Source organism: Pinus tabuliformis, chromosome X, assembly GCF_031772625.1.
Source record: "Pinus tabuliformis cultivar Carrire ecotype Pingquan chromosome X, CPIR1, whole genome shotgun sequence".
Lineage (NCBI taxonomy): Eukaryota > Viridiplantae > Streptophyta > Pinopsida > Pinales > Pinaceae > Pinus > Pinus tabuliformis.
The window spans coordinates 575,763,445-575,790,535 of NC_142308.1; the positions used below are offsets into that span (position 1 = coordinate 575,763,445).

General features: G+C 37.1%; 1 pseudogene; it reads right to left on the reverse strand.

Moving 5' to 3' along the window:
- The window catches only part of LOC149141318 (pyruvate decarboxylase 2-like), a 36,135-nt pseudogene extending 11,925 nt beyond the window's left edge, over window positions 1-24,210 (reverse strand).
- Between the last annotated feature and the right edge of the window lie 2,881 nt (window positions 24,211-27,091).

Genomic DNA, 27,091 nt, shown 5'->3' on the forward strand with positions numbered 1-27,091 from the left:
CTTTATTTCTCCAAGTTTTGGGACCCAATGGATTTTGCTCCTTTTGCCGAAATTTACTCCTGCATTCAGAATCTTCATGACCAAAGTTGTTACAGATAGAGCATTCTATTTCATTTTCAAGAAGCGAAAAGTTATTGTAGGGCCTTTTCATGATCCCTGTCACATTCTTTTGATTTCGTGCTTCTCTATTCATGATGGTCTTGTAAGCAACACATTGAGCAACTTTGTGTCCAAAGTTGTGACATGAAAAACATTGGCCATAAAAGAAATTCCTATGATTATCGAACCTACTGACCTGGTGATTGTATTTTCCATTGACATTCTTTCTTGAAGCACACTAAGTATGATTTACCTGAGGTTGGATGTAACTTCTGTTCATCCTTGAAGTAGATTGACCCCGATTTACTTGGTGATCTGCTTTATGCCTTTTCTGACGATTGTCAAAATGTTCACTGCTCTTTACTGCATCAAGATAGCTTTTAGCGGAGGTGGACGGTTTTTGTGCTTCTTTAGTATATCCCAGACCTGTCTTTATTAGAGGAGAACACTGCACTTTGATAATCTCATTTAGGGTCTCTGATCCTTTAGCAAATCTAAAATTGAGAGCTTTTTTTTTTCAATATCCTTTTTTAGACCCACAATTTTACATTCTAATTTTTCATTGTGTTTTTCCCTTTCAGCAAGTTGGAATGTGAGAGTATCTATAATCATATTCTTTTCTTCTAAACAAATTTTAAGTTTAGAGATTTCTTCATAAAGACCATCTTCATCTAAAGCATCCAAGAAATCTTCATCTTCAAAAGCCATCAGAAGTCTATAATCATTACTATTTTCATCTTCACCACTATTTGATAAACCATCGCTATCTTCATGCCTATAGTAGCTCTTCTTACTTACACTGACTGACTCTTCCACAAGCAAAACATTTGAAAGGTAGTTTACCTCTGAATCTTCCAGAACCTCGTTGAAGGTTTTTGACAAAGTTTGCTTCTTCCTCTCCTTCTGAAATATGTCCTGATTCATTGAATTCTTCTCTTCCTGAAGTTTTGAATGCGGCTTCTCTCATATCTGATGGGCCTCCTTTTCTCATTTCGAAAGTAGTTAAGGTTCTGTGCAGCCGTGTCATAGTAAGACTCTGAAGGTCCTGCTTTTCTTCTATAGCAGAAACTTTTGATTCAAACTTAGTAGACAAGGATCTTAAAACCTTTTCAACTAAAGTAGCTTCTTTTATCTCTTCACCTAAGTTTTTCATGCGATTAACAATCTCATCTATACGTAGGAAGTAATTAGCTATACTTTCATCATTGTGCATTTTGAGAGTTTCATATTGAATTCTAAGAGATTGTAGTTTTTCACGTTTTACTTGATCGTCTACTTCATAGCTTAGAATGATCTTGTCCCATATTTCTTTGGCAATTTTGAGTTGCATAACCTTGACAAATTCTGATTGTGACAGACTCTCCAATAATGTATTGACAACCTTGGCATTTGTTTCATACTGCTTCTTACCTGCCGTATATGTAGGTATTGCTGATGGAAATGTATACCCTCCTTCCACGATTTCCCAAACATCTGTTCCAAGAGATTGAAGATAGACTGTGGTTCTTACCTTCCAATAAATGAAGTTGCTCCCATCAAATATCGGTGGTCTAATGGATGCCTCTCTTTCGTAGTTATTCATGATGATAGATCTTCCTTCAAACGATCAAACTTCTTATGAATGACTTGCTCCGATACCAATTGTTGGAAATAATACTGAGAAGTGGGGTGAATCAGTATTATAAAGTCAATAATATTTCATTTCCATATTCTGATTCATATACGCTACTTCAGTTAATGAAACTTGCGTGTATACACAACTACATATAAGGAAACTAGTGTATACCCTGTAAACTTGTAATTTAGTTAATTCTTCATATGTTGATATTTAATCTGTGCATCAGAACCATATAAACAGTAACCAAGAGTAGTAAAATCAAAACAGAGAGTCACACATATGAACACAAGATATAAGGTGGAACCCAATGTGGGTGAAAACCACCTGCTGCAATCTTCTCTATCTTTCTTTTAATAAGAAACTTCTTTTTACAATATTTTGTATTAGTGCAGTCTTATACTAGTACGTAGGCTTCTACCTGTAGAAGGCTACAACCTTCTCTCGTTCTCCAGCTTCTACTAGAAGGGAGCTACAACCCCCTAGCTCTTGTACTAGCAGATGTACTAGTACGTAGGTGCTGACCTACAGAAGGCTACAACCTTCTCTTTTCTTCTAGGGACCACGTTTCATAAATTTTCAAACTGGATCCATCAATAACATCAATCAAATGTCAAATATGTCTGCATCAACCAATCTACTTTGCACCAACCAAAACTGAATAAAAAAATCACTTCTTTGACACAGTGACAGTAACCAGAACCCAAGCCAGAACCCAAAACACTGTAACAGCATTCAGAAGTAGCTAAAGCATATTTTTATGAGGTGTACGCTACTTCAATGTGACGAGCCTACATGTATACGCACTTGTATCAAGGCAGACTTGTGTATACCCACTTTTGAAATGCCAAACCAGCGTATATATGCGCCTTTGCTATAATGAACCTGTGTACAGATTTGTAAATGATGATTTTAACCTTTACAATTATTCTGACATCAGTTATACCCAGATCATCATATTTACAGATTACGACACGCGCTAATTATTTAGATAAAAGATCAAAACCACACAAAGATACTTCTCTTCAAGCCTTAAGATCTTGACCCATCAATAGAACTTATCCTTCATCACACGCTCAGGTTCATCCTTGATTCAGATTCAGCTATGCACCATAACCCAATCATCCGTATTCTAGATCTTGCTCTTCATTAGATATTCAATTCATGAGTGCCTTTGCCTAATGATCTTCTCCTCCTTTTATAGTCTTAGGCTTTACTCAATACCATGGTCCAAAACCACTTAGAACCAATACCTTCGACCAAATACCTGGGGTCAACACGTCGGACAAGATACCTTGGACCAATACCATGGACCAAATACCACGGATCAAAACCAAGTTTTCCATCATGTACGGGCCTTTCCTTTTGTGAAAGTGCGTGTGTACGCCATATGCGTCTTTTGGTCTGCGAACCGTGTGTGTAGACGTGGCTTGGTTAATGGGAACCTACGTATACCTCTCTTTCTTCATTCTGTGAGCCTGAACTAAGATCTGTCATCTGAGTGAGTTGCCATCAAGGACAACACCTGTGTTATAGCGCCAAATCTAAGTCATAATACCAACAATATCCCCCTTTAGACTTTATGGCAACCACAAGTCACTCTTCCCCTTTGTCATCAAGGGCAAAGGTTTATGCTCCCCCTGAGTACATGCTGAATTCTCTGATATGCTGAAGAGTGTTGTCCATGCTCCCCCTGAATGTAAGCAAGGTCTGCAAAAAGATGTTCTACCAGAAGAACATGACTCTATACATCATAAATGACCTTCCTATCACCAAAGACTCATACATACATCCATCTCCCAACCAAGTGGGGATATACCACGATTGACTCATCCACCCAACCAAGTGGGGATATACCAAATGTTTATACATGACAAAATAAGAACATTACATCATCCATCCCATGCATAGTCGGGAAGAAAAATAGGGCGTTTCATGACCTTGATAATAAAAGATATACATGACATAGAGACAAAATATCTAAAACAAGACTATGATAGTTATTAGCAACTATTAGCAGCATCTGTTAATCACCATCCAAACTAGCAACCATGATCTCCCTTTGCACCTGTTCCACTTGAATCAAAACAAATTGTGAATTTGTACCAAGATCTTCTAAGATAATGCCAACAATGCATTATTAGAAGAATGTGCTCCGCCTGAACCTGTGTCAGATGATCATTGTTAGACCCATATCAGACTCTTTTCATCCTGAGTCTGGCCCATTGTTCTTCTTCAAACCAACACATACATGACTGTATCCACAACAATCGACGTATGTACACGGATACACTTCATGAAACTTGCGTACAACCACTTTTCTCTAAAACAGATAAGTTTCAACAGTAGGATGATGCATCAACTACTCCCAGCTTCTGTCTGAGATATTCAAATGTCTCTCTGGGTAGTGGTTTGGTGAATATATCAGCAACTTGTTCTTTGGAGGGAACATACTCCAATTTAACCTTTTGTTCAAGCACTTGTTCATGAAGAAAATGATATTTGATAGGTATGTGCTTGATTTTGGAATGCATAACTAGGTTCTTTGAAATTCTAATTGCACTTGTATTATCACATAGAATGGAGATGGGTGGAGTACATGTGATCTGAATGTCTTGCATTGTTTGCATTATCCAAAGGAGTTGTGTGCAACAATATGCAACAACCACATATTCTGCTTCAGCTGTAGATAATGCAATTGAACTTTGTTTCTTGCTGAACCAAGACACTAATTTGGAACCCATATAGAATGAACCACCAATAGTGCTTTTTCTATCATCCACGCTTCCTGCCCAATCTGCATCTTTGTATGCATGGAGTGTAAGATCTGTGTCCCTAGGATACCATAAACCAAAATTCTGAGTTCCTTGAAGATATTTGAAGATCCTTTTGACTGCATGAAGGTGTGATTCCTTTGGATTTTCTTGGAATCTTCCAACTATTCCCACTGCATGCATGATGTCTAGTCAGGTACCTGTTAGATAAAGTAAACTACCAATCATGGATCTGTAGGTTGGTTGATGTACTACTGCTAATTCATCATTTGAGCTGATACTGCATCTTGTTACCATAAGGGTACACACTGGTTTAGATTCTTCCATGCCATATTTTTTCAAGATTTGCTTGAGGTACTTGGTTTGTGATAGAAAGATACCATCTCTATTTTGTTGAACGTGTAAACCAAGAAAATATGTGAGCTCACCAAGTAGGGACATTTCAAATTCTTTCTGCATTACCAAAACAAAGTTTTCACTCATGGCTTCTTCATTACTACCAAAAATAATATCATCAACATACACAACAAGTATTAGCAATTTATAATTGTCAATCTTTGTATATAAATTGCTATCAACTGATCCTTTTGAAAAACCTTGTTGATGGAGGTATTTGTCGAGACAGTAATACCAGGCCCTTGGAGCTTTTTTTAGACCATAGAGAGCTTTTATGAGTCTGTATACAAGTTTTGGATCATTTCCAAGGATGAATCCATCTGGTTGCTCAATATATACTTCTTCTTCTAAGTCTCCATTAAGAAAGGCATATTTTACATCCATTTGGTATACTTTGAAGTTCTGAATGCTAGAAAGAGCAAGGAACATTCTTATGGCTTCCAGTCTAGCAACAAGTGCAAAAGTTTCTTCAAAATCTATACCTTCTTGTTGAGCATATCCTTTACAAACAAGTCTAGCCTTGTTTCTAATAACTTTTCCATTTTCATTCAGCGTGTTTTTGAATATCCATTTGGTTCCAATGATATTATTATCATGAGGTCTAGGAACTAATTCCCAAGTATTATTCTTTTCAATTTGCTCAGGCTCTTCATTCATGGCCTTGACGCAACATTCATCTTTGCATGCTTCATGTACATTTTGAGGTTCGATGGTGGAAAGCAATGCTAGATAGCTTGAAGCTTTTGTAATAGTTCTTCTTTTTTGCACCCCTACCTCTTTCTGTCCCAAAATTTGAGTCTCTAGATGATTTTTCTGAACATACTTGGATGGAGTCTTTTTTCTATCGTTATCTATTCTTCTCATGCTTCATTGGTTTCTTCTTCCGAATTAGTCTGATTTGATGTGGAAGGATAATCCTCATCTTGTTCATAATCTTTGGTTTTTACCTACTTTGGATTTTTTCCTGCTTCATCAACCACAACATCAATACTTTCAACAATTTTCCCTAGTCTTTTATTATAACACTTATATCTTTTACTTCAGGAAGAGTAACCAAGGAGAATGCCTTCATCTGCTCTAGGTTCAAACTTTCCAAGCTTTTCATCAGTCCTTTTGATGTTACATTTGCTTCCAAAAACTTTGAAGTATTTCACAGTAGGAGTCTTGCCATACCAAAGTTCACGTGGAATTTGAGTGCTGTTTACCCGAACGTTTGTTTTGTTGAGAATAGTGACAACAGCAAATGCAGCTTCACCCCAGAAGGTTGCAGGAGTTTCAGAATCATCTAGCATGGCACGAGCCATTTGTTGAATAGTTATGTTCATCCTTTCTACCACTCCATTTCGCTGAGGAGTCCTTGCAGCAGAGAATTCCCTTTTTATTCCATGTTCTTCACAAAAGTCGAACAATTCATCTGAGGTAAATTCCCCTCCTCAATCAGACTTGAGGCATTTAATTTTGTGATCTGATTCATTTTCAACCAATGCTTTAAAGGCTCTGAATTTTCCAAATGCTTCATCTTTATGCTTGAGAAGTCCTATTCAACACATTCTGGAAAAGTCGTCAATGAACAATATAAAGTATTCTTCTCCACGAGGTGACTTTTTCCTTGATGGACCACATAAATCAGTATGAACAAGTTCAAGAGGCTTACTAGCTGATCCTTCATTCTCAGGGAAATGAGCTCTGGTTTTCTTACCAAATTGACATGATTTGCATATTGTGTTTTTTGGAATGCTGATATCACGAAGATCACAAACAACCTGGTATCTGTATGCTTTTCTTATTTGAGAGAAGCTTAGATGCCCCAATTTTCTATGCCATAGCCAGTATTCATCATTTTTTCTTAGGTAGCACTGTTGTTGTCCTCCCTTGAGTATGTATAGGTTATTTGGAGTTCTTATTCCTTTGATCACTATTTCTCCTGTATCAAGCTCACGAACAACACATCCATTTGATCGAAATACCACTTCATTTCCTTGATCGCACATTTGACTAACACTCAATAGATTATGCTTTAGACCATCAACATACATAACATTCCCAGCTTTGACCTTTTCTTTTAAGAGAACAGAACCTTTACCTTTTATGAGAGCAGGAGTGTCATTTCCAAATGAGACCTTCTTTTCCTTTTATAAGGCATTATATGACTAAAGTTTTTCTTTATCACTTGTCATGTGTTTCGAGCATCCACTGTCGATGTACCACTGATTTTCTTGTCCTTCTGCATATAAAGCTATACCACATCTTTCTGGTTGCAGTTCTTTCTTTCTCCAAGTTTTGGGACCCAATGAAGTTTGCTCCTTTTGTCGAAAATTACTCGTGCATTCAGAATCTTCATGACCGAAGTTATTACAGATAGACCATTCTATTTCATTTTCAAGAAGCGAAAAGTTATTGTAGGTCCCTTTCATGATCCCTGTCACATTCTTTTGATTTCGTTCTTCTCTAATCATGATGGTCTTGTAAGAAACACACTGAGCAGCTTTGTGTCCAAAGTTATCACATGAAAAACATTAGCCATTAAAGAAATTCCTGCGATTATCGAACCTACTGACCTGGTGATTGTAGTTTCCATTGACATTCATTCTTGAAGCAAACTGAGTATGATTTACCTGAAGTTGGTTGTAGCTTTTGTTCATCCTTGAAGTAGATTGACCCCGATTTACTTGGTGATATGCTTTATGCCTTTGCTGACGATTGTCAAATTGTTCACTGCTCTTTACTGCATCAAGATAGCTTTTAGCGGAGGTGGATGGTTTCTGTGCTTCTTTAGTATATCCTAGACCTATCTTTATCATAGGAGAACGCCGCACTTTGATAATTTCATTTAGGGTCTCTGATCCTTTAACAAATCTAAGATTGAGAGCTTTTGTTTTCTCAATATCCTTTCTTAAACCCACAATTTCACATTTTAATTTTTCATTGTGTTTTTCCCTTTCAGTTAGTTGGAATGTCAGAGTATCTATAATCATATTCTTTTCTTCTAAACAAATTTTAAGTTTAGAGATTTCTTCATAAAGACCATCTTCATCTAAAGCATCCAAGAAATTTTCATCTTCAAAAGCCATCAGAAGTCTATAATCATTACTATTTTCATATTCATCACTATTTGATAAACCATCGCTATCTTCATGCCTATAGTAGCTCTTCTTACTTACACTTTGTTTTCTATTCCATTTTGCTGATTCCTTACCTTTATCAAGATTTTCCTTGTGAGGACATTTGACAGCATAATGACCGACTCTTCCATAAGCAAAACATTTGAAATGTAGTTTACCTCTAAATCTTCCAGAACCCCATTGAAGGTTCTTGACAAAGTTTGCTTCTTCCTCTCCTTCTGAAATATGTCCCGATTCATTGATTTCTTCTCTTCTTGAAGCTTTGAATGTGGCTTCTCTCATATCTGATGGGCCTCCTTTTCTCATTTTGAAAGCAGTTAAGATTCCGTGCAGCCGTGTCATAGTAAGACTCTGAAGGTCCTGCTTTTCTTCTATAGCAGAAACTTTTGATTCAAACTTAGTAGACAAGGATCTTAAAACCTTTTCAACTAAAGTAACTTCTTTTATCTTTTCACCCAAGTTTTTCGTGTGATTAACAATCTGTAGGAAGTAATTAGCTATACTTTCATCATTGTGCATTTTGAGAGTTTCATATTGAATTCTGAGAGATTGTAGTTTTTCACGTTTTACCTGATCATCTCCTTCATAGCTTAGAATGATCTTGTCCCATATTTCTTTGGCAGTTTTGAGCTGCATAACCTTGACAAATTCTGATTGTGACAGACTCCCCAATAATGTATTGACAACCTTGGCATTGGTTTCATACTGCTTCTTACCTGCTGTATATGTAGGTATTGTTGATGGATGTATATCCTCCTTCCACGATTTCCCAAACATCTGTTCCAAGAGATTGAAGATAGGCTGTGGTTCTTACCTTCCAATAAACGAAGTTTCTCCTTTCAAAGATCGGTGGTCTAATGGATGCCTCTCTTTCGTAGTTATTCATGATGATAGATCTTCCTTCAAATGATCAAGCTTCTTTTGAAGGACTTGCTCTGATACCAATTGTTGGAAATAATATTGAGAGGGGGGTGAATCAGTATTAGCAAGTCAATAATATTTCATTTCCATATTCTGATTCATATACGCTACTTCAGTTAATGAAACTTGCGTGTATACGCAACTGCATATAAGAAAACTAGCGTATACCCTGTAAACTTGTAATTTAGTTAATTCTTCATATGTTGATCTTTAATTTGTGCATCAAAACCATATAAACAGTAGCCAGGAGCAGTAAAAACAAAACAGACAGTCACACACATGAACACAAGATATAAGGTGGAAACCCAATGTGGGTGAAAACCACCTGCTACAATTGTCTCTATCTTTCTTTTAATAAGAAACTTTCTTTTACAATATTTTGTTCTGGTGTAGTCTTATACCAGTACGCAGGCTTCTACATGCAGAGGGCTACAATCTTCTCTTGTTCTCCAGCTTTTCTTAGAAGGGAGCTACAACCCTCTAGCTCTTGTACTAGCAGATGTACTAGTACGTAGGTGCTGACCTACAGAAGGCTACAACCTTCTCTTTTCTTCCAGTGACCACTTTTCATAAATTTTCAAACTGGATCCATCAATAACATCAATCAAACATCAAATATGTCTGCATCAACCAACCTCCTTTGCACCAACCAAAGCTGAATCAAACAATCGCTTCTCTGACACAGTAACAGTAACCAGAACCCAGAACACTGTAACAACATTCAGTAGCTAAAGCATATTTTTATGAGGTGTATGCTACTTGAATGTGATGAACCTGTGTGCATACGCACTTGTATCAAGGCAGACCTGCGTATACGCACTTTTGAAATGCTGAACCAACGTGTATACGTGCCTTTGCTATAATGAACCTGCGTATAGATCTGTAAATGATGATTTTAACCTTTACAATTATTGAGACATCATTTATACCCAGATCATCATATTTACAGATTACGACATGCGCTAATTATTCAGTTAAAAGATCAAAACCACACAAAGATACTTCTCTACAAGCCTTAAGATCTTGACCCATCAATAGAACTTATCCTTCATCACGCGCTTAGGTTCATCCTTGATTCAGATCCAGCTGTGCACCATAACCCAATCACCCGTATTCTAGATCTTGCTCTTCATTAGATATTCAATTCATGAGTGCCTTAAACTAATGATCTTCTCCTCCTTTTATAGTCTTAGGCCTTACTCAATACCATGGTCCAAAACCACTTAGAACCAATACCTTGGACCAAATACCTGGGGTCAACACGTCAGACAAGATACCTTGGACCAATACCATGGTTCATAATACCATGGACCAAATACCACGAACCAAAACCGAGTTTTCATCATGTACGCACATTTCCTATCGTGAAAGTGCGTGTGTACGCCATACGCGTCTTTTGGTCTGTGTACCCGCGTGTACATTTGGCTTGGTTAATGGGCACCTGTGTATACCTCTCTTTCTTCATTCTGTGGGCCTGAACTGAGATCTTTCATCTGAGTGAGTTTCCATCAAGGACAACACCTGTGTCATAGCGCCAAATCTGAGTCATAATGCAAACAATCCTCTTCTTCCAAGGTATGAAGTTAGATGCTCCTTCAAGCTTGTTCTCACCCTTGATAGATTTAGACATCTTCCTTGAATATGATAGATTCCTTCCTTGAGATAGTGCCTATGTATGGATCTGCCTTTTTTATTCTTTCTTCACCAAAGCTCCGATACCATGTTGGAAAATCAGAAATGTAGTAAATATTTCTCGATCTTGACAATTACTTGTGATGTTACTTGTTATTACGTTTCTTTATATCTTCTTTCTTTAGTTCATCAAGCAATTACATAAAGAAACAACACATAAAATAATGAACACAAGATGTAGGCACATGCCAAGGCAAAACCCCCCTCAAGGGGAAGACCCAGTCAAAGTAATTCTTCCTTTCAATAGTATTCTTTGACACTCTTCACCCTAGACCTTGACCTGACCTTTCCTCCACACCAAGTCAATATCCAGAAGATTGATCTCTTTCCAGCAACTTCGACTATGCAGCTTACGGCTTCCAACAGTAGTCCAACTTGGGAGACTTCATTCTCCCAATCCAGAGCACGAAACAGAGAGAGACCACCACCAAAATTTTGATTTTCCTTGACTCCTTAGACTCCCCCAAACTCGCATTCACTTCGGCTTCTCAACAACAGACTTTCCCAGCTTCCTACTTCACACTTTTGCCTAAAAAACAAATTTTCGCACTTCTGCCCAGAAGAGAGAGAATGAGAAGTGATGCTCCAAATGAATTCGTAGTCCTTCCTTTTATAGGCTTCTTGTGGGTTAGAATGGGTCCTTAGGCTGACTTGATCTTCTCTTAGGCCGACATGGTGTGGGGGTTCCATAATTCATATTTGACTCAATACTAAACTGATTTACACGATTCAAAAACCCAGGAAGGGTCTCTTTAAATGTACAATAATTCTATAGACTCAGAATAAATCCTAGAAGTCCTCAATGGGGACTTTGACTTAAAACATGGTGACCCAATCATGAAACCCATGCTTTAATAAGTCACAACAATAATAATAAAAAAATCTTTTCTTTATTGTTTTGACAAGTACATTACATGACGACTCAAGTACATTATTGAAGATCGAACATAGTTACTTCTTCCAACATCTCCACCCATTTAGTTCCATACTGGTCAACCCAAACACACTTGATCCATTCATCATTGCACCCGGTGCAACATGATCTTCCTTCCTTGTCAACATCCAAATCTTCTCCATAGGGATAAGCCCAAACCCTATATTTTCAACATTTTTTAGCGACAACTTGGGAGTGTAAACATGTACCATCGGTGCGCTAGGAAGAAGGCGGAAGGGAGGCCCTGATGCTGTACTTAGCTGATTGTCAGATAGTTCAACCTACAAGGGCATGGTCGTGGGTCTGCATAACTTCCTTCACCATGGTAGGAGAGGAGATGACCACTATAGTTTTCATTCCAAGAGAAAGAGACACATGAGAGGGCCATATTTCATAGCGAGGTGGAAGAGAGATTCATAGGGGTTAGTGAGTTAGTTAGTCGATTCACATCCTTTCCTCAGTCTTCTCCCCTATCACCTTAACTATTTTTTTTGTCTTAACTATTAAGTATTAAACCAACAACATAAAAAACTTCAATCATCTAACATTCAATCCAATAATACAAACTAATACACATTGAGAACTAAAAAACACGAACGACATAAATATACACATCCCATAACGTTTTCCTTGTTCTAATATCAGATTTTTTTTCGAAATCTAAATCAATATAAAGATCTCATTCCAGAAAGAGTTTACTTCATTTGAATTCTTAAAAATGTTTAAGGTTTTTCCTTGAATATCTATGCTTCAAATAAGGTATGTATAATTTGGATTAAGCGCCAAATTTTTAATGTCACACTTTCCATTTGTCTTCATACGTATTCTCGAATCTTTTTTTAAAAAGAGTTTATTTCATCGGAGTTTTGAAAATTGTTCAAGGCTTTTCCATAAATTTCCATTTAAAAAAACTTTTCCATAATTTGATAAACCTTTTTCATAATTCGAATTAAGTACATTTTTTTAATGATGTACTTACTATTTGCCTAATTTTATAAGTATTTTGGAATTGGTTAGACATTCTAACTTTTTAACTTCTCATAATATTTTATAAGTAATTACAAAGTCTAATAGTTTGTTTTATTTTTAATATATATTTAAACTCATCATAACTCAATTGTTAATAGAAATATAGAAAAATAATCATTTGTTATTACTTATTTCTATTTATTCAAGAAAATCTGCATGATCGATGATCTGGTGGTGTCTAAGGGAGGCAGATGATGGGTAGCTAAATGGTTAGGATTTAGCTCTTGCAAGAGGAAGTCGAGGTGATTAAGAAATAATTAGGTCATGCTTTAAGACCAAAAAGGTGACGACATTTAGCCTTGGCCTCATACATGAGGAATTGGTTAGACATTCTAACTTTTTAACTTCTCATAATATTTTATAAGTAATTATAAAGTCTAATAGTTTGTTTTATTTTTAATATATATTTAAACTCATCATAACTTAATTGTTAATAGAAATATAGAAAAATAATAATTTGTTATTACTTATTTCTATTTATTCAAGAAAATCTGCATGATCGATGATCTGGTGGTGTCTAAGGGAGGCAGATGATGGGTAGCTAAATGGTTAGGATTTAGCTCTTGCAAGAGGAAGTCGACGTGATTAAGAAATAATTAGGTCATGCTTTAAGACCAAAAAGGTGACGACATTTAGCCTTGGCCTCATACATGAGATTAGATACCACCTCCTATTGTTGCGTAACCTTCTCCCATGGAGGAAGGCTCCATTTTTTGTTTCTTGTGCATTTCATATTTCATACAAATATAAGTCTTTTTCAAAATAAAATCATATATATATATATATATATATATATCCCCTTTCCCCACAGATACTTGGAGTTCTTTGATATACCTCATCCAAATGAACCCAAGCTTTAGTTTAGTTAGTGTAAGGTCATTTTATAGTTTGTTGTGCTTTAACATTTGCAAAGCTTCTAGGGTTCTTCACTTGAATCTAGTGAGCTCTTTTTTATTAGGGTAATTTTGATTAGGTCTTATAAAGTAGTTAAGATAACTTTGATATTGTATCCATGTTTGGTTAACTATTCATAATTTATGGTCTCGTGTTATTGGTCATCCCATGATATTTGCTCATGGTCTATCATAAGAGGAAATCTATCTAATGGCTTTGGATGCCTCATGGCATAGGTCTCAGGGGTTTGCCTACTAATTTGTATAGGCTTGGGTGTTAAGTGTAGTGTTGATTTCATAGTTTAGTCATGATTTGGTATAAGGCCAAGCAAGAAGTATCACGTTGCAAAGTACTCCATATAGTACTCCTATTAAGAGCATATTGTTGATAGTGTATTATAACCATTTAAGAATACATAGAAAGTGTATTGTAATTAATGTTCATTGTTGAAGAGTACATTGAGTTTGCATTGGAGTATGGATTTTTTTTGTAAGTTTAGGGTGTTTTTATTACTTTCAAAATCATCCATATACATCAATATTTGTCGCTACTAGTTTGTGACTTGGGAAGCCATAGCAATAGTATAAGAAAAAATGTTTTTGATTATTTATACCATTCTCTACTTGAGAGTTTGATAACAAAAAATTTGAAAAAAAATATAGCATAGAGAACTACAACTAAACTTAAGAACCATGAAATTGAAATGTTGTTGCACATAATTTCTTTGCCGATCTTCATTTTGTAGGGTGTCCTCAAGGCCTGATGGTTGTGGTTTTCTATTAGAATCGGACAAAGATAACATCCATGTTTTTCAGGAGCTTGGCTAGAAGCGTGACACCTCTATTGAATTTGTCCACATTCTTGAGTAGCTCTGCGATGCATATGATTAAATCTCACTATGTGTCTACCTTGTCGCCGAGAAATCTTCCCATTAAAGTTTTTAATGACAACAAAAGATGACAATTTGAATGCAGGATGTTGTTATGGCCTTGGAAGAATTCCTAATATTTGGTATCTAGTCTCTTATCTCCTACTCTACATGCCTATCAAGAATGAACCTATAAGATTCCCTGACTTGTTCCTCCACATCAAAGATGAGTCTTGGCAACTACTTGAGCTAGAGTTCCATGAGTGGAGGGTGGATTGAGATAAAAAGGAGGGCAAAGTTAGAGGTGTCCTCGCTTACCATTGCGGCGTAGTTTAGTTGATCCACATATAATCATAATGAAGGGGAGGGGATTGGGGGGAGGGGCAGAAAAGGAAAAACTCTTGATTAGACAGAGAGGAATGGAAGACTAATATCAGGAAGAGAAAATGGAGAAAATTGAGAGACAAATGAAGGAGGGAGAAAAGTTTGACAAAAAGGGAGGGCTGAAGAAAAACAAGGAAAGGAAAAAATGGAGAACAAAGAAGGAGAGGATTCAGAAGGGGAGAGCTTGGAGAGGAGGGGAAAAATAGGGGAGCATTGAGAGAGATAGAGGGAGCCAAGAGAAGGAGAGAGAAAGGAGAATGGAGGGAGAGGCTTGGTGTCACATATAAAAATTAAACCCATAGAAGGAAATAAAAATTAGAAGCCTACAAAGCCTGAGATGGAACTTAAGCCATTGACAAAAGAGTATAAAACTAAAACAAAATTCTAAATTGGAATAACCAAAAGTCCAAACGTGGAAATGCTAGAGACTTTGTGAGATGGATTTAGCGCTAGAGAGTGTTGCCTGAAAAATATTCCTCCAACGATAAAGACCAAATCCTCTAGCCTCAACAATTCCATGATTTAATTTAGCTAGTGCAATAAACTTCAATTTTTTTCTATGCTCTCCATGGTTGGTTGATTAAATGCATGTAGAGGCATTCATTCTTCACTAGTTGATCTCCATATTGCCACCTCTTCGCATAATTTACTTGGCTCTTCCAACTACATCCCATAATGAGGGGAAACCTTCCTCCGCAGCATAAAAACCAAGTAAAATGTACATTCCCCAAACCTCGCATGAACCAAATTTGTTGCACTACAAACTCTTTCAAATTGCCTCACTGCCCTCTATTCATGCAACGTACTTGTTTGCATGCATACTACTAGGTGGAGGGAAACATGCCTTCCCTTTCATTTTCCTTGGTTATCATCCCAAGTTCAGGTGAGGCACATTTTCTTTGCACCCTCCGTGGGGATTGTAATCATGTTCTACTATTTCTTGAAAAGCCTCCTTGAGTTTCCCAAGAATGGATTAATTCCAATTGGTATCCAAAGCTGCCCCATCATAATTCAGACATGTATTATATGTTTTTTCCACCAAATTATTATTGTTTCTTAAAATATGGAAGGGAATGGAGGCAATGATTTTGGCTAGTTTCTCTACTATTCTTTCTACATTGGCTAGAAGTCTCCGACTTTTAGTGACTTTTTTTGGGTTGGAGCCACTTTGGATTTTTTCAATCATTGTGATAATGGTTATATAGTTCCCTTCTATCATGAGTGTTTGGAAATCTATCCAATTAGCTATTGTTAATCCCTATTCCACTGCATTGTTAGTGTCACTACCTATTGCCCCTATATATAAATGAATTATCTAGCCTTTTTCATTTCCAAAGACTCCTCCATAGATGGATATCCTTAGATTTCCTTTTGAGGCTCCATAAAAGTTTAGTTTCATAAATCCATTCAAATGGGGGAGCCATTTGTTTGGGTTGGAGTGTTTGATGGAACATGTACCTAATTGGTAAATGTGGATTGTTGCAACGCCAGAACTTTGATTATGTTGGATTCCCTTGTAGAGAAGTCCTAGTCCTGAGTTGTCGAAGATGATATTAGGACTATTTCTCTTTCCTCATGATTGAGTGCTATATGATTCTTAGTTCTTTAGATTTTTCCTTGAATATTCCCCTATTGTGCTCTTTCCACACTTCCCATGCAATGAATCCTGAAAAGAGTTGTCAAGATTTTTTTATGATTCTTCAATCATGGAATGTATATTATTCTTGTTCCTACCAGTTTGCTTGAATACTATTTTTAGCTTATCCCATAGCTTTGAAATAAATTGACATCCATTTAGAAGGTGTTCCACTATTTCTATGTTTGAAGTGCATAGTTAGCATCGTGATATCCCTTGGAATCATCTTTTCTGCAATTTGTCCCATGTTAGAGTTTTGTTTTGTAGGAACATCCATATGGAGATCATTCTTTTGGGCCACAATTGTGCTTTCCACTTTTTTCTTTATTCTACTCCATTGCTCCCACTAGTATATTGTAAGCCGCCTTTATATTTAATGCACCTTTATGATTGTGTCCCCGTCAGAGTATGTCATTCTTGTTTTGTTATGATTTTCCTGGATTCTAGTTCTTTTGCCAAGCTTTGCTTTGAAGCAACATTGATGTTATTAGACCATCACATACTATTTTCGCACCGCCTCCATCATTGTCGTTCTGATGGTAGCATCTTGTATTTCTTACTAATGTTTTTCCTTGCAATTGTAGGTTGATCTTGATGTCATTTATGCCTTCTCTTTGCTCAAGTTTTGGCCATTGATGCCAATAGTTTTCCCAAAAGAGAGCCAGGTTTCCTTCGCAATTTTTCTAGAAACCATGACTCTGAATTAGGGGTTGCTGCTCCATATTTAATTCCAATGATGTGATTGTTTTTAATCCATCACCACCACACTTTTTCTCTTAGTGCTTGGCTGAGAAGCTATGGGTCTCTCAAACCAAAGCTGCCTGCCACCTTTGGTTTGCATATCTTTTCCCAAGCTACAAGGGCCCTTTTTTTCTTCGGATTTAGGTGTAAGAAACCAAGAAGACATTAATTTGGGGGAGGGGGAGGATGAATCAATATTCTATAATTTTCACAACTACTTACTCAATCAACCACATTCAACAATATAACAATGAACCAATCACATAAAGCATTTGACATAAGATATTTACGTGGAAACCCATATGGGAGAGAACTATAAATTCTTTTTTATTATGATGTAAAAGAAAGCACAAAATTTTAATTACATAAGATCTTGTAGGCACCAACCTACAAGAGCTCTAATCCCCTTTTCTTTGTAAGCACCAATTGTTACTATTTGGAAACACCAACCCATAGGAGGCACCAACCCCAGATCTTTATAGGCCCCAAATTGAAGGAGACTCCAAGCCCCTGATCTTTAGAGGCACCCACTTGAAGGAGACTCCAAACTCTTAATATAGAATAACCTACATGGTCAAGCTCTCAAGTCTGTTATTTCATACATTTTCCAAATTAGACCTACAAACTCTTTAATCAAAATATCAATGGCACAACTATCAAATCCTAGATCTACTCGTCTTCTTTGATCTATTTTATATTTCTTCACCTCTGGTCCAAATATGATCATAACATTCATATATGCTAAACATATCTACTCCTTAGGGTTAGACTTGATGACAACACTCAGACTTTCTCAACATCTCTTCTCCTTAGGGTTATATCTAATCACAACATTAATATCTAATTATCATCTATTATCTTTACTTTGTAACAACCTCTTTCTTTCTGATACTCTTAGCTAATTGTTGTTCCTCACACAACACACACAAAGGTGTGTTTTACCCAGTCACGTCCTCAGTTCCACTGATGCTTCAAGACAGTGCTTCAACAACTGTCTCATCATTTTTCTATCTTTCATAAACACCTCAGGATTGAGACCACACACTTTTTTGTTTTTCTTACCTTTGTAGCAGAGTCTCACAATTCTTTCCCATCCTAATATCCCCTTTGCATTTTCTCTCCTTTGTGGGCATAATGCGGCCTTCAACGATTTGATCTTCATTGAAAACACACCTCTCTACTTGTCTCAACAACTTGTCCAATGCTTTTGTCTATTTTTATTCATCTGGGAGCTACCGTCCTCACAACACAAGTTGCATTGAAGAAAAAAATTACAACATCTCAATTTATTTAATAAAGAACAACAATGCTTTTGCCTATCCACAAAGCTTCTTCTTGTCAATTTACATTGGATTGCTACCTCTAAAGGCATTATGTTTCTTTTTATAGTTGAGGAGATCAACATTAGATTTAGTCCTTTAACTTATTTTGGATTACTTTGGTGCTTGAACCATTTGTTGTGATCAACTTGAGTGCTCAACGTTTGGCCCCCTTGTGACCAACACTGTGACTACAACTTAAATCAAATCTATTGGATCTCGAATCTTAGAAGTTCTCCCTAACTCCACACACCGACCAAAACATCGAGACCAAATTCCCGAGGTGATTAGCTCTTGGGTTCCTATTGTTGAGCCCTTTCCAACTTGGGGCTATGACTACTCTCTTGAGTAACACTTACTACTTTTCACCACATTCACTTATTACAACACCTTTCAACTGATTCTATGATAGACAAAACCATCAAATTATAGTGTTGCACTTGACATGAAATTATTTGTCTCCCCAATTCATTTTTTTTTCTTTCATGTCTATTAAATACTTTTTCGATGCTTGTCTCTGATTCCTTTGGGATTATAAGCGTGGTTCTTATTTCCTACCCCTTATTCCCTAAGGACTTGTCCATTTTTTCTAGAACAAGAGAGTTTTTATTGATGATTTGGGCCTTGGATATGGGTTGCTCCTTTTCCATTGGAATCATTTCTTCTGCAGGGGATTTTTCATGAATTATCCCCTTCTCCTCTTTTGGACTTACTTCTTCCTCTTTGAGAGCCTCTTTTCTCTTATTGTTTTGTGGTGCTTCTCATATGGTTTCTTCTTGCAATTGAAGGATCTCAAATTGGTTTTCTCAGGTGTGGCTTCATTTATGTTTGGGATTGTAGGGTTTCTATTAGTTGTCACCTTTCCTTTGGTTCCCCCTTCCCACTGCTTTTTCCATTGATCTTTTAGATTTGCATTTATTTCTTCCCCTTTTCCAATCTGCACCTTCTTACAGTCCTTGGGAAGGTGCCCATAGTCATGACATATCTGACATTTAAAGGGAAATTGTTCATAATCTAAAACCTGGAAGTGGCTCCATTTTCCATGTATCAGATCAATTTCTGAGTGCAACCCTTCTTCTAAATCAGCTTACAAATAGATTTTTTCATAGGAAAATTGGTAACCCTCGGGTAGCCTTCAAACAATCATCACTCCAACACAAAAGCGAGAGTCTTAGTAGCTTTAACTAGACCGAAATTGCATTAGGGATGTCTTCATTTGGGTCTATATCCAATGACCACTTGTTTAGATAAATTCCTATAGCGTCGAAGAAATACGTGTTGTTCCTGAAAATCACATCTTGAGCTTCTTTAAACTAAAATAAAATGGCAAGAAAACCATTATCGCATGCATAAAGACCAATGTTCCCTTTCATCATTGGTTTCCATATTTTATCTATACACCACTCCATCGATTTAGTGGATGGACACATTCTTGTGAACTTTCCCACTGGGGCTCGATCCATTAATGGCAGATATGTTTGGTGGAATCATGTGGGTAGGGAAACAAAGGGAGTCTTGTCAACCTTCTTAACAATCTTGATTGCATTTCCTTTGACTCTAATTTCTTCCTGAGAGAGGCCACTGATACTTGAAATTTTGTCGCATCATCCTCAGGAGGGGGAGAAGCCCCCTCTTAGGCATCCACCATGATGGCTTTAATGAAAATCTCATATCCACTGCTGCTAAAACCTAGCCAATTCGACTCTCACTAATAAAATTTAATAAATAAATAAAAATTAAAACATTTCTAAAATTTTATAATTTTTTTTAATAAATGGAATCAAAAAATTATATGTGTGTATGTGAAAAACATTATGTATGTATGTATGTATGTAAATGGAAAAAATAAAATGAATAAAGTATTCATCATCATGTTTCCTAATTGTGAAAATCTGCATGCTAAGATAAAAAATGAACAAAATTTAATAAAAAATCAACAAGAAAAAAAAAGTAAAATTAAAAATAAAAAGATAAAAGATAAAAGATAAATTGAAAAAATAAATAAAATAAAAACAACACATGAAAATAAATGCAAATTTCCCATGGGGCATAGAATAAATGGTGATGGGGTGTAATGTTATGTTACTCCATGATGCGAAGGTTGCCAGTTCGAATTTCTGTGGGAAAAAATTCCAGTCATGTTAAGAGCTGGTGTGGCCCAGGCTAGGTGCGATCCCTGAGTGATTTTGACGTCTTAGATGCCATTGGGTTGCAGTTTATCAAGCCAAAGGTTAAGCCTGTAGTCATCTCTGGAGGGCATAGACAACTTGACAAAAAATTAAATCAAAGCAAACAATAAAGACACACCTTTCAGATTTGATATCCAACTTAGTTATGTTTTATTTTGGAACATGTACACATGCATCACAACCAACTACCCTGAGATGTGTGAGGGAAAGTTTCCTACCAAACCATACCTCATGTGGAGTCTTATCATCCAACATTGATGAGGGTGATATATTACCAATTAACATGCAATATTCACTACCTTTGCCCATAATTCCTATCTTAACCCAACACCATTGAGCATAATCCTTGTTTTTCCATGAAAATTGTGTTCATCCTATCTACAACTTCATTCTATTGAGGTGTGTATGGGGTAGCCTTCTATCATGCTATACCATAGTTCTTACAAAACTCATCAAGTTCCTTCCTGTAGAAATCTCCACCATTATCCATCATTGATACATTTATTTTCTTCTTTGGCTAATTCTCCACCAAAGCCTTAAATTCTTTACATCTGTCAAAGACTTTAGATTTATTCTTGAGGAAATATATCCATGTATTCCTCAAGAAGTCATCTATAAATGAAACATATTACACATATTTACCCAATGATAGAACTAACATAGGTCCAAACACATTATTGTGCACTAACTGTAGTATTCCCTCCACCCTCTTAGCACCAAAGGAGAATATTACCTAATTATGCTTCCCATATAAACAATGTTCACAAATATCAAAATCCAGAGAGAAATTAGACATACCTTCTATCATACCATTACCATGTAATACTAGAAGGCCCTTCTCTCCAATATCTCCTAGTATTTGATGCCATAGAATAATCTTTTCCCTAGAGTCAACATGATTATTTACTTCTTCTACTCCACTATCAAGAATAATGGAACTATTGCACCCATCACTAACAATACTTCCTAGCAACTTATACATAGTTACAATTAGAACTCCCCTCAACAATACCATTTCTCCTTGAATCATTCTGCATGTATCCTTTTCAAAAACTATTCTTACACTTGTATCACTCATATTTCCTACAAAAAGCAAAAGTTTAGCTAATCCTAGGATTTACAAAACACCAATGAGTGTTCTAATCCTTCAACCCATGAGCTTTAACTTAAATTTTCCTCATCCTATAATTCTGGCTATTGATTCATCTCCTAATAAAATGTCACCACCATTGAATCTTTCATACTCATAAAACCACTACCTCTAAGGAGCCTTATATACCAGGGAGTGTTCTAATGAACTTCATCAAAAATCTTGTTCTTGATGAAGTTACCAAATCACGCTTTTGGCCTACAAATGATTAATTTGGAGACATTTTCTCTTACATAAGTGAAGCTTTATAAACTTCGATATATGTTAAGAATTTAGGAAGTTGTCATTAAAGGGGGATAGGCTCCAATGCCTTTGTCCTTCTCTTATTGTGCCACCTTTGTAAATATTTCAACCCTATCCCAAGTTTTTCTTAAGGGGGGATGTTAGGATATTTAGACACTTAAGAGTTAGTTAAGATCAATATGGTCTAATGTGTTTTAGGGAAAAGTGTGTTTCTTTAGTATGGATTAGTTGCATTGTAATCCAATGGTTGAAATATATTTTAAACATAGAATTCTAGATGAATCATATTTTCCTCGATACTATGATCTATGTTTTAATGTGTGATTGCTCCATGATCTCAATTTAAAGATAAAATAGGGCCATTTTGAATGATTGAGTGCAAGTAACTCTCTTGTTTAATTTTTTTTCTTTTGTATTAATAAAATTTGCTCAAGTGGCCATGTGGGTTGGGGCCTGGCATAAACTCCTTCTTAAAGGGTTTTAACCACGCAAAAATTCTTGTGTTATGATTTTGATCTAGTTGTGCGAGTGGTTACTTAAGTTGTTCATCCTTGTATAGAATACTCTATTGTCCTAAACAAACTTGAGGTTTTTTTTAAGGGTGATAATTCACTCAAAACATTATAAGAGATGGAGAAAGAGCTTGCCCACTTTATACGCCAATAAGAACACGAAAATGTAGCATGATTTCATTCATAGATTATTTCTTTTCCCAGGATAAAAGCATAATTTTCATTAAATAATTTAAGAAAATTACATGTTGAATCTCCAACATGTATGAGATGCATTCACTTGTAGTTAGAATAGACAATGTTCAGATACACTATTTACAGATATCATCTTGATATTACAAAAATTGTCATAACTATAATAAACCATATAGTCCATTATGAGTCCAGATAATAACTATAATTGCAAAAAGAAAAAAAAGGAATGATCATGAAGATCATTCCGAGAGGTTTCCATCCCAATCGATGAAAGGACGATGGAAGAACTTGAAGAAAACCCCATCCCTGAATTCCTGAATCAACCAATGTCCTTTGTTCAGCTACGCGGCCTCTTTGGATAGAAGACCAATGACTTCATTCCTTTCCCTGTATATGTGATAGCATACAATAAAATAAAATTTTTATTTTATAGAGAGGACATCCTCTAGTAAATCCCTAAGTGTGTGAAAGTGACAGTGATAAACAACATTTATCCAATTTATGACATGCTATGAGTCCCCAAAAATCTGAATCCTGGTAGTTTTGTTCCAGAGAAAAAAGGAGAAGGTGTCTTAAGTTGTTTAACTCTGCAAAGTTGTTAGTGCCCCTCCCAAGACCCACTTTTATTTGTAAACAAAGGGATTCATTAACATGGAGAACCACACCCCTGCCCCCCCACAATCCTCCGCTTGTGCCGAACCATCGAAGTAAGCCGAGGGGATGCTTTTGTCAATAACTTCAGGAGAGATGACCCTGTTGTTGTGGCAGACATAGTCCTCTGGAATCAAGTTGTAAATGGAAAGAATGTGGTTACATTTTGACAGATCAGTGAATCAGAGTCTCATGAAAAATAAGGTGGTTCATGTTCAACCAGATTCCCTAACAAACGATCAGAGGTAGATTCTTGGCTTTTTGGGAGGCTGTCACCGTCCACCAATGTCGCCAGGCTTCACTTATATTTTGGCCCTACCATTTCTTATCTATTTTTAGAGATGTTGTAATGAAAGACCAAACTTTGGTAGAAACTGAGCAGTGGAGAAATAAGTGTTCCATATCCTCTGCTTCAGATTTACAGAGACAACATCTGGAGGGACCCTGGAAAGTACGTTTGCTTAGATTTTCTTCTGTAGGGACTTTATTTGAGAGGATGCACCACATGAAGAGCCAAGTCTTGTGTGGGGCTTTTATTTTCCATAAGTGATGCCACCACCAACAGCCCACACCCAATGCTCGAGCCCCCATGATGGCAACAAAACCTTCTTTTGGGGTGTACTTTCCTTTAGGTGCATTGGCGCAGATGAGATTGTTCTCCAGGTCTGAGATTCTGATGTTGGCTTCCTCCAGGGCCCCAACGAACCTATGCCAGACCTTGCGCCATCTTTCTGCTAAACCCAAAGTCCCAAATTCCAACCATTGCAGCCTAGGCCAGTCAGGGCCACCAACAGGCGAAATGTGTGCAATCTGGGTGAAGCCAGCCTTCGACAAGAAAAGACGCATTTCTCGTGGGAGAATATGTGCATTCCTGCTTCTAGCCAAAGAATCTGTGCCAATTCTAACCTGCTTGCCATTCCCAATCCGCCAGGCTAATACATCCTTGATAATGCTTAGGGATTGGGAGATGGATTTCCAAATGATCGATGGACCCGGTATATTTTGACAGGGTCTGCGGATTGAATCTATAACAGATAAGGGGTGGATGTACTTATTATAAATCACCTCCTTCCAAAGACGATGATTTTCCAACTCATCTTAGCTGCCATGGCTTTAGCAAAAACCTAGGGTTCCTTTATTCCCCATCCACCCCACTTTTTTTGGTTTTGCAATATTGTCCCAGGGAACCCAAGCAAAAGCACGCCCCGTGTTTTGACCCCACCAAAGGAAGTGACAAAAAATCTGTTGAATCCTGCTGAGAATACCCTTTGGGATCAAGGCAAGGGACATCCAATATACCGGGATGGCCTCCACCACCGTTTTTATCAGAGTGAGCCTACAAGCTCTGGAGAGCCATCTTTGCTGCCATATGTTAATTCGACTTTCAATTTTTGCTATAAGCCACGACCAGTCTGCAATATGGTAACCATTCGGCTTTAGCCCGAATCCTAGATATTTGAGTCCAAAATCCAACTCTTGCCTGACGAAAGAGAAATGTTGTGAAGCATATCTTTACTCATTTTATAGACATGAATTGAATATGATGTTAGATTTGTTATAATTTGGTTCCATACCTATCTCTTTACAAAACAGTGATATAATGAACCTGAAACAAGAGGAATCACTGTATGAACCATTTAAAAAAATAAGTACATCATCTACAAACAACAAATGCGAGAGGGCAGTCCTGTCAGAAATCGAGACCCCTCCTAGGGCTCCAGTTGAGCGAGCATTATTTAACAATCTACTTAAAACTTCCATGATCAAAAGAAAAAGAAATGGGGATAGAGGGCATCCCTGTCTCAGCCCAGGCTCTGCATGGAAGAAACCAGATGCAACCCCATTTATGAGAACACTAAAGGAGGCAGAGGTGAAACAACACATGATCCAATTTATGAAGAGATGGGGGAAACCAATATGTGTGAGAATGAGTTGAAGGTAGGACCAAATCGCACAGTCATATGCTTTGGATAGGTCAATCTTAAGGATAATAGCCTTTTTGGAGAGAGATTTGATTGAGTGTATGCCTTCTTGAGCGGTTCCAATGGCTTCATGGATCTGACAGTGATGGAGGAAGGAAAACTGCTCTTTGGAAATCATCCTAGATAGGATAGGCTTAATACGTAAGGCTATAATTTTTGAAATGAGATTGTAAATACAATTGTAGAGTGAGATGGGACGAAAATCAACAAAGGAAAGGGGCTTGTCAACTTTTGGGATGAGGGTCATGAAAGTTAAGTTGAAACCCCATACTTCCTACTAGAAGTTCTACACTCTTCAATGGCCAAAAGAACATTCGGCCCAATGAGGTCAAAGAATAAGATGTGGAATTCCATGGCCCAACCATCTGACCCTGGGCTCCTGTCCTTGATGAAACATTTCAGATCTTCTTCCAATTCCCCCATTGAAACCGACATGTTTAGAACCTCCACTTCTTCCTCCTCCAAATATCTAGGAAGGACCACAGCAATGTGGAGAATCTCGGTGATGGAGGTCCCCTGTGGAGCCTTGTAAAAGTTTGAGAAGTATCACATTTTCATGTTAGCTAGTTGATTGAAAGAACTATCCTCCCTGCTAGAATGGTCTCTCAGCTCCTAGATGGTATTAATAGATTTCCTTCCCCTAGCATAATGTTGAAAGAATTTTGTGTTCTCATTACCTGACTTTAGCCAAGTCGCTCTACTTTTCAAGGGCCATGTCTCCTCTTTCTGTCGTAAAAGCATGGTCTTCTCTCTTTCCAATAGAATTAATTGGTCCTTTGTATCCGAGGATGCATAGCTAGATAGCTCGGTTTCTTCCAACTATTTGAGAACCCCTTCAATCCTTTTTAAATCCTCCCCATATTTTTTCTGTTTGATCCTAGCCCATCTGATGGTTTTCGACTTTAAATGGGATAGGTTATTAGCAATAACAACATCCGATGATGGATGAATGTCCAGGCTGTAGTGATTCCAATTCTCTCTCATAATTTCATGGAAATTGACTTCAACGGGCCATGTCGCATTGAACTTGAAGGACGAGTGGGGTTTGTGGTTGGAATCCTTAATCTCCAAGAAGATCGAGGAATGATCAGAGTAACCCCCTGATCCCACCCATTGATGAATGTGGTCCATTCGGGTTAGCAGGGGAGCTCTAATGAGGAAACAATCCAACCTTCTAGCCAATGCATCCACCCCAATCTTGTGATTCCTGCATGTCGGCATGATTCTTGTAGAGTCAATATTTAGCAGGTTATGATCATCCAACAAACCTTCAAAGAAACCAGTTAAACTGTTCGCATAGGCTCCATGACCCCAAGATTTTGCTAGTCCGAGTGTGAAGTTAGGATATGCTCCAATAATCAAATTCTCAGATTGCATAAAATCGGATTGTGGAAGGTTTTCCCAACAAATCTTTATGTTATGGCAAGGCCCATAGATGTTTATGATCCTCAAGGGGATGTCGATGTCCGATGAGGTAATATCCGCCCCCAAGAAACCCTCACCACCCCATGCATTTTCCAATCTTATCGATCTATTGTTAAACCCCAGTGCACAACCACCCAATTTCCCTCTCACATCCAGAAATAAGAAATCCCAATCCAGTAGAAAATTATTGAGGACTTTATTGATATGGTTCCCATCTCCTAGAGTTTCTTGCAGAAAAATAACATCCAATCTCTCCAACTTGCATAATCTCTGAAGTGCCAATTTTTTATCTGGGCTGGCCAGACCCTTGTAGTTAAGAG